The sequence below is a fragment of the Ochotona curzoniae genome, unplaced genomic scaffold, assembly GCF_017591425.1.
Source record: "Ochotona curzoniae isolate NIBS_2020 unplaced genomic scaffold, NIBS_Ocur_1.0 scaffold_4506, whole genome shotgun sequence".
Classification (NCBI taxonomy): Eukaryota; Metazoa; Chordata; class Mammalia; order Lagomorpha; family Ochotonidae; genus Ochotona; species Ochotona curzoniae.
In genome coordinates, this window is record NW_024467119.1 from 54,264,065 (window position 1) to 54,277,637 (window position 13,573).

Consider the following 13,573-nt stretch of genomic DNA (forward strand, 5'->3'; position numbering starts at 1 on the left):
CTCCACTTCCCATCCAGCTCCCTGCTTGTGGCCTGGGAAAGCAGTCCAGGACTACCCAAAGCTTTGGGACCCTGCACCCATGTGAGAGACCTGGAAGAAGTTCCTGCATCCTGGCTTTGGATCGGCATAGCATTGGCTGTTGCGATCACTTGGGGAGTAAATCATCAGACAGAAGATCTTCCTTTCTGTTTCTCCTTCTCTCTGTGTATCTGAGTTTCTAATAAATAAATAAATCTTTTAAAAAAAAAAAGAGCAGCTCCTAAGAATTAAATAAAGTAGAATGCATAACATCAGAATAAGTAGTGAAAGAAAAAAATTGAGGATCTAATAGTATGCAGAAAAAGAAAAAATGCCAAAAATGGAATTTCATCATGGAAATAAAAGACAAAATGAGAGAGCCCTAGCCAAATTGAAATGCAAGTGGAAAGATGAAATGAAAAACTATCACATAGCTAAGAAACAAAATGTCAGAGTATTCACTTAAATATTAAGCGCTGCATTCGTCAAAGCAAAAAGCATTGTTGGGTTTGGAGAGGGCAGATGCCAATGTGGTCCTAACTGGAATCCCTGCCTCCTGATATTCACAGCTTTGTGGAATTCTGTCTTCTTCAATGTGGACAGGGATTAGAACCGGACTTGTTTAGAAAGAACAGAATATAAAGGGTATGATGAGATATCCACATTGTGTTTATATGGTGCAGAGGAGTCCACCTGGTAGTAACTCTCTTCACAACAATTGTTGGGTGTTACAGCCCAGCCAAGCCTGGTCCACACCAGACACAACTCACACCTGGCTCAGGAGGGGCAAATCCTAGCCTAGCCTGTCCTATACCTACCCTGGTTCTACAAGCTCCAGTGAGTGCTGTAGTCTAGCCCAGTCTGGCACACTTCAAACCCAGTCCACACTTGTGCCAACGGACACTGCAGCCATGTCCAAACCAGATAGCAACCCCCTCTCTTGTCCTCATACTTACTAGTAGGAGACACAACCCCTCCAGGGTGTCCCCTTAACTCCCTAATCGGGCCTATTCCCAACCATAGATCTTGGGCATGCCAGTGGTTGCTCTGACCCAGGTTGGCATAGTCCCTCACCTGTCGTGGCCTTTGTGTCAGATGCTGTAGCCTGGCCTGACCGGCCTGTTCTGCGTCCCAATTCTCACTGGCGGGTGCTGATACATAGACCTACTCAGTCATGGCCCCACCACCCCCCCAATCTTGAGCTAACCAGCAAGACTTGTATTTCCACAGGGTTTGGCACACATATCCCCCCCACAGATCTACCCCCAGAACTGGTGATTTCACGTGCTGCTTAGTGTCATGTCCTACTTAATGTGACCCATCCCCTGTTTCAACATTTGAAATTGGTATTAGGATCTAGCCCTGCCAGACAGGCCCTCAACCCTAGATTTTGCATGGAATAGTGTGTGTTGTTCAGCAATGTTCCATGATAACAAGACCAACTCAAGACTCCCATGTGGGCTGGTACATCAGTCTAACCTATACAAATATTCTGGTATTCCCCCTCCAAACCACCAAGTCTCAGTCCCCTCACTTACCTGCAAGTACAGTGGCCCTGTTGTTAGGAGTCCCTCTGGATTTATTGCTCACTTACACATACAGTGACCTTAACCATGGATGTCCCTAGGCAGTAATTCCACATCCTGGAGATCCCAGAGTTCACTGCCAGGTGGTCAGTGGGCGAAGCCCAGCACCGTTGGCACTCTGGAGCTCAGAATTTGCACACCACCTGGCAGCAGTGGCTGGGGCTAGGACCCTAAGCATTGAGCCCTAGCTAGGTCAGGTTCCCCTAGCAGCCATCAAGCTGCTGTGAGGTCCATACACCAAAACCTGAGGTCAAATTCATCTGGGCAACCCCCAAAACGATGGCAGTGGTGGCCAGAGCTAGGGACGCAAGAAGCCCAAGGTCCCTTCAGAATGAACTTACTGTGGAGGGACAAGTCCCTCGGGCCTAGGTAAGCTCAGGATTTGCACCCCACTTGCAGCTGGGAGGTCTAGGGATAGGGCCCCAAGCATTGAGCCTGACCTGCTCAGAGCCTCCTAGAAACCACCATGCTGCTGGGAGGTCTAGGGACAGGGCCCCAAGCATTGAGCCTGACCTGCTCAGAGCCTCCTAGAAACCACCATGCTGGGAGGTCTAGGGATAGGGCCCCAAGCATTGAGCCTGACCTGCTCAGAGCCTCCTAGAAACCACCATGCTGGGAGGTCTAAAGATAGGGCCCCAAGCATTGAGCCTGACCTGCTCAGAGCCTCCTAGAAACCACCATGCTGCTGGGTCTAGGGATAGGCCCCCAAGCATTGCACCTGACCTGCTCACAGCCTCCTAGAAACCACCATGCTGGGAGGTCTAGGGATAGGGCCCCAAGCATTGCACCTGACCTGCTCACAGCTTCCTAGAAACCACCATGCTGGGAGGTCCGTGCTTTCATACCATTTGTATACTCTATCAGAGTTCTCATGTTTGGGCTCAGAAAGGTATATGGAAAGTTGTAACTAAAAAGTTGTTTTGAAATAAATTTCTAAAGGATCTAAATATTGATCAATAAGGGAATACACACATTGTAGTATGTTTCTGCATGAGCTATACATCATTTAAAATGGATAAATTGAGTCTAAGAATTAATAGATATACTTAAAGTATTAAAAAAAACTGTTGATGCATAATAGCATTTATACGTGGAAATTACAAACCAAACAATCCAAGTATAACTTACCTGTGTCAGCATAAACAGCACTTTCTAAATGCTGATATATGTCAATAAGCATAATGTGCATTATAGGAAACCTGAATGTCAAGGAAACACCTCAACACTGGAGCGATAAAGAGAATCAAAATCAGGAAAGAATTTCAAGATTGTCTCAAGTATAGCTCAATTAACAAAAGGTTGGCATTCATTGAGAAGTAGGACTTTGCTTTCTATTGTTTTATGGTTATTTTCTTATATTTTACCTTAAAATTTTGTTAAATGTGATGCCTACATCATATCATATTACTTAGAATCATTTCTTTCCAAAATATTGCATGTGTGAGAAGAAAAAAATCAGAGGGGCCAGCATTGTGATGCAGTATATTGATGTTCCTCCTGTGGGACTGGTATTGCATATGGAAGCAAATTTGACTCTTGGCTACTCCTCTTCTGATGTAATTCCCTGCTTATGCTATTAGGAAAGCAGCAGAAAAAGGTCCAACTACTTGAGCCTATGCCACCCATGTGGGAACCCTGGATGCAGATCTTGGCTCCTGGTTTCAGCTTGGTCCATTCCTGGTCATTGTAGTCTTTTGGTGAGTGAAACCGTAGCTGGAAAATCAATCTCTCTCCCTTTCTCTCTCAATCTCTTTCTCTGCAACTCTGCCTTTCAAATAAATAAATCTTAAAATCAAGAAAGAGATGGAAGAGGAGAATGGGGAAGGAAAGGAAATAAATGGAAGGGAAAGGAAGAAAATAATTTCTACATGTCTGAAATTTCATTACAAGAGATAGAATATGGAGGGAAAAATAAAGTTTATCATCTAATTGCCTTTGGCTAAATCAATAAGATTTGTACATTCCCGAGCGCAAGTTAAAATGCTGATTTAAATAACGTTAATGTTGCCCACCAGGTGCCAAGTACCCAGTTCACCCCAACCAATACGAAAGAATACAATCTCCCTATGGAGTGTCTTCCTGTCCCAAAGTATCCCCCCCTACTTTATACTGTCCTGCTTCAATGTATCCTCAATATTTACTATATATGCTGTCATGTCTCACACATGTTGTAAAAATACTCTTAACTCTAAAGCTAGCAGGCATTTTCCCAATGGCTTCCTAGCCTTGCTGTAGCATATCAAGAGGACTTCTAGGATCTGGTCCCTTTTCTGACTACTGTTGGCAATGGCTCAATAAATCCTTTCATTTCAGAGATTCCTTTGCTCTCAAACGTTTTGGCTTTGCACGTACATCTATATATTCTGCATCATTGTACTATTACACTCAAAGAAAAGGTTTGTTTATTCATGCTGTGCAGAAGGTCACATGGCATATTGAAAATACTGAATACTTTAAGTTGTAGGCAACCAAAGTTAGACTCTTAGATCTAACTAATGGCAAATATATAAACTTTCTGTGGCTTGATTACTATCCACCATGTCACAATTAGGATTAAAGAAACTTTCATATCAAAATCAGTTAATTAATATATATATATCGGTAAAAATAGTTAAATCAAACATATATTTGATGTTTCTTCTTTCAAGTTTTTTAAAGGTTTCGTTTAAAGAAAGAAATGATGAGAGAGTTGGAAGTGTGTAGAAAGTACCCCTGTGTTCTTAGGATAGTATATGAACTCTGTGGTGCTGTTCTTTTTAAAGTAATAAAAATAACTTTAAAATTTCCCCTGGACATAAAAGATTTTAATTACAGGCTTGTACATTTAGAACATGGGCTGTATCTTGAGTTCAGTTTATTTAAAAATAAATAATATTTTGAGGGGTAGAAAAATATTCAAAAAGATTATTGAATCTCCGTTTCTTTATCTAAATTGGATTTTTAGTTATCAGATTATATATTTTTTTGTCAGTATCTCTGAAAATGAAGTCAGGTATATTGAAAGTATATTGAAACTTTAATTCACTTTTTTCCCATTCTCACTCCTCCCCCCAATAAAATATGATATATATATGTACATATATATGTTTTAACAAGGTGAAAAAGTATCATTAATGTTGTCTACTGAATAATTATTCCATTTTAGAGATGAGGAATAAGGGAAACAAAAGCTTATTCATCTGACTCCAGAGACTTCATACAATACATTATTTATTATGGTATTATTATTTCTTAAGGGACCTCAGTTGGCCCCTAATGCAGTTAAGCAATGAACAGATCTTCCTGCGTAAAATCAATTGATTTTCACACATTTACCATAACATAAAATGTAAATTATAAGGAGTCATTGTTTGGGACTTAGCGGTTGCAATAAAAAAACAAACCGAAAAATGGAGAGACTCGTGCCACGTCCTACATTATCAAGGTGAAACTAATGTTTATTTTACTTACTGAGAATTTACAGTTAGAGAAAACACAGCCAAATTTCCTAAGCAACCTAGTTTCAACTGGTATGAAACTGAATTTCCCTCTGTTTTAATCTTCACATAACAAAATATAACCTTCAATAACATATGCTGGCTAATTACTTGTCTGAGATTTTGTTTTCTAGTCTGATTTATTAAGTAAGGAATGTAATTTTGAAATTTGATCAGCTTTTGGGTTTTTCTGTTTTTCTCAAGTCCTTATCTGTCCATAAAAACAAATTTTTTGTTGTTTTTGTTTTAATTTTAACTATCTAAAGAGAACATATTTATGCATACGTAGGTATAGTTTCGGGAACACAGTCACATTTCCCTCCGTCGCCTGCCACCTCCACCCCCTGCCACTCCTTCCTTCTCCTCTCTTCATCAAATTTTACAAAGATATAATTTTAATTCATTATATTCACAGGGTTAATTTGCCACCTAATCATAATATTCAAAAAGCAAAAAAAAAAAATGTGCAAAGAACACAGTTCCACTGGAAAAGCAATCTCTGCCCAGCTCATTGGAAAACTTTCCTATTTTTACTGAATGAAGTATTCCAGAACCCCAAATAAAACCAATTAAATTCTTTTTAAAAATTGTCCTAATTTCATCCCTGGACATCCCAAAGCTTGGAAGACATACGTCCAAACATGTCCTTGGTATGAATAATGTTAGCTGCTGCTTCTTACATGTCTTCCAGGACTATTTACAGGGCTTGTTAGTGTCCCAAGAAATATAGATCAACAGATTGATGTCATATTATCACAGAACAAAACAATAAATTAATCTGGTAACAATGTATAACCAAAGATAAAGTAGACAAAAACCAAGTTTCCTTGTATTCAAAAACAGAACCCAAGGATGATTATCATCTCTTTTGTTTCTTTGGAATGTTATATAGAAGAATTGTCACAAAGAATTGTCCTTTCAGGGAGAATAAAAACAAACCGAGATATTCACTTTCATTTGTCTGAATTCTTTTATATCCCACTTTTGCTATTTGTCTGCATGCTTCCTAATTTTGTCACATTATTCCTTCATGACATGTTAAGTGCTAATCAAAATGATTTTATTATACTGAAATATGCTGAAAGACAAAATTCTTCATATCTTCCAAGACTTTGAAGTTAAACATCAACATCATCCGTTTGAACAAGGCTGAGAGCCTTTCAAATGGCCTGTCAGTCCCAGAGTGATGAAGAAATCACCCTAGCCTCTAAGCAACTTAGCCTTTGAAATCTCATATTCTTCAGACCGTTTTAAAATTGTTTAAAATCTGAGGACAATATGTCTATATCTCTAATTCAGGCTAAACCATACATGAATAATTTTAAAGGATTAAGATTACTTTTTTCTTAAGAAAAAAAAAGTGGAGTTTGTAGCTGAATTTTAGAAGCATTTTTACATGGACTAAGCTTTCCATCTAGGATATTTGATGATTTATGTGGCATTTTGAACACTTGGGCAGTAGAAGATTTCCTTTAGGTAAATATCCCTCAGGCAAATCAGTAATTCCAGAGTAAGGAGATTAAAAATATTATGCAATGAGTCATTTAATTAATGGATTCTTATACCCATAGTGAGTAATTTGACAGCCCTCTTTAATTGCTGTCCTGAATGCCCACCCCATGGCAGCATTTCTCAAACGCTAGCAGAAAAGCTTATCAAGATGATATGTGGCTTAAAATCTTTCAGAACCTTAAGATTGAAAATGTTAAAAAAAAAAAATGGAATTACATGTTTCCTAGTAAGAAACACATCAGTCTAAGTAGAACCTAAAAAGAAACAATTTTTTAAAAATATCAGTGTTATAAAGACCACACTTTCTGATTTTATTTCCTTATAGTCACAAAGAAGGAATAAACGAATACCTTCCAATTAACCTTCATACTATCTGGCCTAGAATTTTTATCTAGCTAGATCCAAGTAGGCAAGTCACTTGGGACAGTGGTTAGGTCACTGTCTCGGACCTCTGCATCGTGTATCAGAGTTCCTCAATTTCCTGCTAATGAACATGGTAGGACACAAGCTCGGGGAACCTCCATTGAATTACTTGCTCCTGGTTTCAGCAGGTTCCCACCCTGGTTGTTGCAGCATTTGCAGAGCGAATCAGCAGATGAAGGATCACTCTACATCTATTTCTCTTTCAAAAAATTGACATAATTTTTTTTTAAAGATACAAATATGGGGGACCAGTGTGGAAGCCTAGCAGCTAAACTCCTTGCCTTGCAACTGCCAAGATCCCATATGGGTGTCGGTTCTAATCCCAGCGGCCCCACTTCCCATCCAGCTCCCTGCTTGTGGCCTGGGAAAGCAGTCGAGGAAGGCACAAGGTCTTGGGACTCTGCACCCACGGGGGAGACACCACGGAGGCTCCTGGCTCCTGGCTCCTGGCTCCTGGCTTTGGATCAGCACAGCTCCAGCCATTGTAGCTACTTAAGGAGCTAGTCATCAGACAAAAGCTCTTCTCTGTATATCTGACCTTCCAATAAAAATTAAAAAACAATGATAATAAATCTTTTCTTAAAGACACAAAAATGTCAAAGGGTAGGGAAACTAGATAACGAACAAAGATGAAATAAAAAGAAAAATTCAATAAGATTCTAGATCACTCTTCCTACTTCTGAGGACCCCAAGGCCTGTACTCTCAAGAAATTACCCGTGTTTTGAAAACAACAGAGTTATCAGATGAGGATTTACAGAAGGTGAATGAAGAAAATAACTGAAAGCTCTGTTATACAGAAAGAAAACTACATCAGAAAATCCAAAAAAAATTGGTGATTATCACAGCTAATTCATCTCTCAAAATTCAGCAATAACAGGTGCAGATTTAGAACTACCTACTCCAAAGAGCCAAGTATTTGAACATGTGCAACATTCACCTTGATCATCTTTTGATACTGATTTCATTTTAAGGTAGCACAAACTCTCTTCATAAGGAGAAAATAATTATAAATAAGCACACTTTAAATGTGGTTTTTTTTATCATTTTAATTAAGCACATCAAAGGTCTTTCCTTTTAACAAAAATAAATAGATAATATATATGGGAAAGGAATAACTAAATTCAAAGTATATTAATGAGGCAGCTAGGTTTTTAAAGTCTGCTTCAAATCATGAGGAAAAAAACAAAACATACATAAAGAACACACGAATTTACTCAAAGCTTGTAAGAATATAAATTTACTGATTTTCTGAATAAGTTATCTAAAAAATATGAAAATATGATCTGATCTTGGTATTCCCATTTTTTAGCAAGCTTTTTAAAGATTTATTTATTTTTGTTGGAAAGTCAGATATACAGAGAGGAGGAGAGACAGAGAGGAAGATCTTCCATCCAATGATTCACTCCCCAAGTGACAGCAACAGCTGGTGCTGCGCTGATCTGAAGCCAGGAGCCAGGAGCTTCTTCCAGGTCTCCCATGCGAGCGTAGGATCCCAAGGCTTTGCGCTATCCTCGACTGCTTTCCCAGGCCACAAGCGGGATGGCAAGTGGAGCTGCTGTGATTAGAACCGACGCCCATATGGGATCCCGCTGGTGAGTTCAAGGCAAGGGCTTTAGCTGCTAAGCCATCGGGCCAGACCCACCTTACACATTCTTTCTTTTTTTTTTAAAGATTTATTTTTATTATTTATTTATTGGAAAGGCGGATATACAGAGAGGAGAGACAGAGAGGAAGATCTTCCCTCCGATGATTCACTCCCCAAGAGAGCACAACGGCCCATGCTATGCCAATCCAAAGCCAGGAGCCTCTTCCGGGTCTCCCACGCGGGTGCAGGGTCCCAAAGCTTTGGGCTGTCCTTGACTGCTTTCCCGGGCCACAGGCAGGGAGCTGGAAGGGAAGCGGGGCTGCTGGGATAGAACCGGCGCCCATATGGGATCCCGGGCGTGCAAGGCGAGGACCTTAACCACTGCGCCACGGCGCTGGGCCCTACACATCCTTTTTTAAACATTTTCTAGAGAATATGTTGCCTCTTTCACTTTGACATATATCAGTCCAATTTCTAATTAACTTATTTCGACTCAAATATACCACTAATTGAAGGCCTCCCATCTAATTGACATAATCCATTACATTTAGTGTCCTAGTTTATTTGGCTCACTAAGGATAATAAAATATGGAAATAATTGAATTCTCCATCCATATAAGCAGACCTTAAAAAAAAAAAAAACATAAGCAAAGACAGCCTGATGAAGAGTTAGCAGAGAAACATAGTGTTCCACTCCAAGATGCTGGATTGGGAGCAGCCAGAGAGAATCAGGGAAGATCAGACCTGTTCAAAGGACCACAATGCCTTACTGTCTCCACATCCGTCCTGTTTTGATCGCACCTTGAGTCCTTACTCAGTATTTCCTGTATACCCATATGTATACCCAAGGTATAGTTGGTATTTCCTATGTACCCATATGTATGCCGTATACCCAGATATGGAACCATGCTAGCACACAGGTACCAGGAGAAATCATTAATGCTTGTTAGTCAAAATCCACATATTTCCAAGAGAAAATCATATTGTCCCATGACAGTGATTCTTTCTGACTCAGACATTAAGCAGGAACTCTTGTAGATACACGCAAATGGAATCCAGAAGAATACAAATAGGCTTCAAGAACTGCAAACTGGAAAGTCATTTAGAACCAAGGAATGTCTCCGTGGCTTTCTTGGGCATCAGGTTTCAAATTCCTTTTTCCTTTACTACATTCCACCTCCTCCCATGTCCCTTTTGCATAGTGAAGTTCTTTATTTCCATGTATATTTTGAAGAGTCTTCAATGCATGATATACTTAGTTTTTCTCATTTTAAATTCCAAATTCATTAGAGGTAAAATTGAATTGGATAGTTGGTATCAGGTGCCCACTCCTGGTAAAATGCTTCACGTCCATGGAAATAGGATCACAAAATACATAATGATAGAATTTCAGGAAAGGTTCATAGATAATTGATGTGGTATGCAGGGCAAAAAATCCAAACTATCATAGAAATATTGAAAGCTGCCATGATATAGGGTCAGTTTGTTGATTGCCACAGATAAATTTCCATCTGATACATACATATCTATTGAGTTATAAGTCTAACTATATATGCAATATAAACTATAGATGCAGCTATCTTTATATATTCAAGAGGTGATCATTATCTTTGCTAGATATATATGCCTCATTTGTAATCTGCTCATTACTTTGAGGAAAGATCCAAGAGAAGCTGCTTGTGAACAAAGGAGCTCGCAAGTGTATGGTTTTGGAGATTCACAGTCCAAGTTTGGACAACTATACTGTTGTCAAGCTCAATACCGGATATTAAAAGAGTGTATGACAAAAAGGTGGACCAATTGATGAGCCAGGAAACAGAAAGACAGAGGGCATGCTTATCCATATCTACATATTCTTTCCTTAAAAAAAGACCAGGATACAATGATGAGATTATAACTGAACGCCATTTTTATTTAATTGCCTTCCAAAGGCCCCAGTTTCAGATATGAGAACTGAAATAAACTTTCATCCTTGATTCACTAACCATTAACTTCTATCATTTTCTCCTAGGAATTTTAAAAGCTTAGATTGTTTCATTGAAATCTTTATTTTGAGGTTATTTTTAGTGAAATGTAAGATTCCCACTTCATTCTTGTGTGACTATTCATTTTTCCAAAGTCATTGATAAATAAAAATAATTTAATGAAAAGATTGTCCTTTCCCCATTATTTATTATTGGTGTCCTGCTGAAAATAGGATGATGATACTTTCTTGAGTTTCTAGGTTCTCTGTTCTGCTTTCTTTCTGTCTGTTCTCATGCCATTTTTTATTTGTCTTGATCATTTCAGCTTTGCAGTGTTGTTTGAATATCAGTAATGTGATCAATCCTAGTTTCTTATATTTTTTCAAGATTGCTTTGGCAGTTCCAGGTCTTTTTGTGTTCTATGCAAATTAAAGAATTCTTTAGTGTTTTATTTAATCCATTGGAATCTTGATAGAGTTTTGTGTTGAATCTGTATATTATCATTATAAATCATTTGTATTTTATTCTTTGTAGTTACTTATCTTTTCCTGTAAAGTGTCCTTTGTTGTGTATTACTAGAACAAATGTTACCTGTAACAACAAATTCAACTCTTTATCAAAACTCCATAGCAAAAAAAAAAAATCATTAAAACCATTTGTCAGTAAGCACAATACATTGATTTGTACCTTTAACTGCTCACATTCCATAAATTTTACAGCACAACTATTTTTACATCATATTGTTACATAACATGGTTACTACAAGCTTGAAAAGCCTGGTTCTCCTAAATCAATATGGGGATAATTATAGCATTCACTTTGCATCTTGTCCTAGTGTTCTCTTCCACATCAACTTAACTTTTGCTACCAAGATGTTTTTATTTTTATAAATTCTGTGCAGAGGCTCCTAAGCTTTCCTATGCTGCCATTTAATTTAATAAGTATGACCTTCAGGGAAGTATCAAGTACCTCTGTATTCATTTTCCTTATAAATAAAAGTGGAAATAATCATACTGTCCTTGTTAAATTTATACATGTAAATTGCATCAAACAGTACCAAGAGCTTATAAATACCCAGTAAAGGCTAGCTATTATTATTTTTTCCTTGACATTTCAGACGTTCTACTCACATCCTGGACCACTCAGAGTTGCACTGACTAAAAATTTACAATTATCATGCAAAACCCTCATCAGACTAGGAGTCAAATTTTCAATCAATAAGATACCTAGATTTTTCAAGTGTTGTCAGTAACTGGGCAAATTCCACAGTTACTTAACTGTTCTCTTTGTCACAGTTTCAGGCTAACTCTCACATGTAATTTTTCACCCTAAAAATACACAAGATTTATTTTTTTAATTATGTGAGGCTTTATCAATAGCAATATTTTAATCTTCAGTTATTGTCGTCAGTCCAAAACTACTTCTTCATTGTGGATTTTATTTTGAATGACAACATGATGCTGAATAAAGTGGACTCCGGATGGACCTTGTATTTCTATATTTAAGGACAGCCTCTGAGTGCCTTTTATGTACCAGATAATGTACTGGTCACCAACAACTCAGCAATGAACTACCAGACATTTTTAAATTTTCAGGCAATTTTTAATTGGTGGAAGGAATCTAGATTGAAATCAACAGTTAGAGAGAGACAAGAGGGAGAGTGAGAAAGAAAGAGAGGCTAATTTTTTTGAGTGCATTTAAAGAGTAACCCAAAATATGCAGCATTTTTTCTCTCTCCATTTCTTCCTCAAATAATTTAAAAAAAATAAATGTTTAAAAATGAAATTCTTGCTGACAAAATTAAGACTCAATGTGAAAGAACAAGTATAACCACTTAGATGAAAAGAGAAGCTAAGTAATTATTGGGTGATATCAGATTTGTCTAAACTTTCTCCCTAGAAAAATGGAAAAGAAATATTTATAGAATTTAGAGGGAAAAATAGTCTGCAATTTAACACAACAAGTTATCCTCAAGGATAAATGTAGTTGACATTCTGAAGCAAAAACCTGGTGACAAAACCCATTCAGCTGAAAAAATTAGACACCAGTAATTTAGAAATCACAGTAAAGAACTGGAGGTGAGGACTGCAACAATCATTGGTTCCAGTGGAAGTCAGGGCAGAAAACAGAACCAACCCAGCAACTGCAACCACCAGCTGATTGTGGTGACGCACTGTGCCTGACCCTGCTTGCCAGTACATACAAGAATCTGGTCTGGGAACACCTCAGACAAAGTTTCTTTGGAGATCTCCCCAATTAAACTGCTGGACTCAGAACCCTAACCAAGAAAAGACAAAAGACAGAACAAGTCAATCAACCACCTCAGCTATATGTTGGCAGTGAAAAACTGGATAAAAGGAGACTCTAAGATGAACTGGGTCAATCAGTGGATTCTTCAATGACCTTATTATGTTTGGAGTGGCGAGAATGGCAGCAATTCATAACTGTTGAACTATCAAACCACTTGAGCAAGAATTTTGGAGCATGCCCCACATCTGGGACCTGGGGTGGGTGGGAGACTGGGTGGGGTTTCTCCCTTAATATCCCCCTTTACTTCAGATACATGAAGGAAACAATATGAAAATAATAGTGTTACCCACTTTCCTGTAGCCCTTGAATCTTTTTACCCTAATCAACTATGATTGTGAAAAAATATAATAAAAAAATGGAAAAAGTTTAAAAACAAAGAACTGGGTGTGAGTATCTGATGAACTCAAATATAGATTCAAAATTATATAAATATGATAACTTTTGAGACATAAGAAAATAAAATATTATAAGCCTAAAACACTCCAAACACATTATATAATAAAATTAAGTGAATGAGAGTAGTTAGAAGGTAGAATAAATGTACCAATTTACTCAATTTTTTGGCAGGATCAATACATTTCTTATTAAGCAAGCTAACATGTTAAAAAAATCTTGAGCATCAATATTTTCATTAATCACTTTTCTTTCATAAGAATTACAATCACCTATGATTAAAATCCATTTAAAATCAATCATCT